At 39.3% G+C, this 1,419-nt stretch overlaps 1 long non-coding RNA gene across 1 annotated transcript; it reads right to left on the bottom strand.

Annotated features, from left to right (window-relative positions):
• Nucleotides 1-304: 304 nt before the first annotated feature.
• Nucleotides 305-1,404, bottom strand: LOC106944276 (uncharacterized). The gene is made up of 2 exons (XR_001424189.1): nt 778-1,404; nt 305-745 (listed from the first exon to the last, which is right to left on the bottom strand). It is a non-coding gene; the product is annotated as an uncharacterized LOC106944276 (long non-coding RNA).
• Nucleotides 1,405-1,419: the final 15 nt, after the last annotated feature.

Here is a 1,419-nt window from a genome sequence, read left to right as displayed (position 1 = left end):
CATCCTGCTCAATGCTCTGATCTCAGCAGGTTGGATTTAATTACACATTTTTATAGTTTATATATTTTTTCAGGCTTGATTCTTAAAGTTACAGACAGTTAATCTTTTTGTGAGGATTTTTAACTAAGTAAGCTTAATTTTCTTTTCCATTTATTAACCCTGCAGTGGCTCCTTAACAACATTAATTTAAGCTGATTTTATTTGACCTGATAAAGGTGAAAATGAGAACAAATTAAGTTAAACAAATGACCTGGTTAGTATGTAGTGGAATATCTGTAGTTACGATAGTTCACCACCAGAGGGCAGTGAGCGCTCATAATCCACTATCAAAAACCTGTTAAACTCGTTTGTTCTGCTGGTTTTCTGCAGAACAAAAAGCTGCTCAGCTCCAAATCTTCTTCAATAACAGCGAAACAGAAATAATGAAAGTTTTCGATCTTTATTCTAGTTTTATTTCACTTTGTAAACTCAAATTGAACTGTTAATATTTATTCAAATGAATCAAACTTTGATTCTGGACGCTGAAGAAAACACAAGTCACGTGACTTTCTGTGGAAACAGGAACTGAAACTAACTTTGATCTCTTTCCTCAAGTCAGTCGCCATTTTGAGCGGAGGGTGGAAATAACATGTTGACTTGTTAACAGAGGTAAGTGTTGCCGCTCCGGGTCCCTCCGAGTCTCTCTCGGCTCTCTGGAGCCTTTCTGACCGATAAACCCTCCGAGGCTTCCCGGGGCCTCGGCCACCTCGGTCACCTCGGTCTGGGTCCCTCGGCCACCTCGGTCTGGGTCCCTCGTCTCTCATACGGTGTGGTCCCCACAGCAGCGCTCTGTTTACTTTATTAAAGGCCTGATCTAGGAAGGAATTAGATTAAATGAAATGTTTTATTGTGAGACGTTGCTGCTTATAAAGTGATTCTAAGTGAGGATACATTATGAGAGAAATAAAACACAAACCATAAACACACAGCTCAGTAACTGCGGAGTTAACCTGGTGAATGATCAACTTCTATGATACAACTTTTAAAAACTCACTTAAAACACATTTATTTCTCTGTGTTTTAACCCTGAGTGAGCTGCATCTCTGTTTAACCCTTGTATGTCGAAATGGGGTCCAATCGACCCCCCACACGTAAAACCTGGATCATTTTCCATAGACCTCTATGTTTGCCTCAGTCCTCGCACCCACAAGGGTTAATGCTGAACTCCTACTTGTATTTCTGATGTTTGATTTCTATTTTTCTTATATTTTATCATTTGTTTTCATTTTCCTGCAGCCCTTTGTTCAGCTGCTATGTTTTATTTTAAGTGCTTTAGAAATAAAGTGGTCCACCATGACAGCTGCATCTAAATCTGATCTGTTTGAGTGGAGTGTGCAGCAACGACCTTCTCAAATCTAACCTAAATGAACTAAACTAAAA

Source organism: Poecilia latipinna, unplaced genomic scaffold (genome assembly GCF_001443285.1).
Source record: "Poecilia latipinna isolate Pla-1442-1.1 unplaced genomic scaffold, P_latipinna-1.0 Scaffold7745, whole genome shotgun sequence".
NCBI lineage: Eukaryota > Metazoa > Chordata > Actinopteri > Cyprinodontiformes > Poeciliidae > Poecilia > Poecilia latipinna.
The sequence above is the reverse complement of the archived record's forward strand: the minus strand, read 5'-3'. Positions and strand labels throughout refer to the sequence as shown.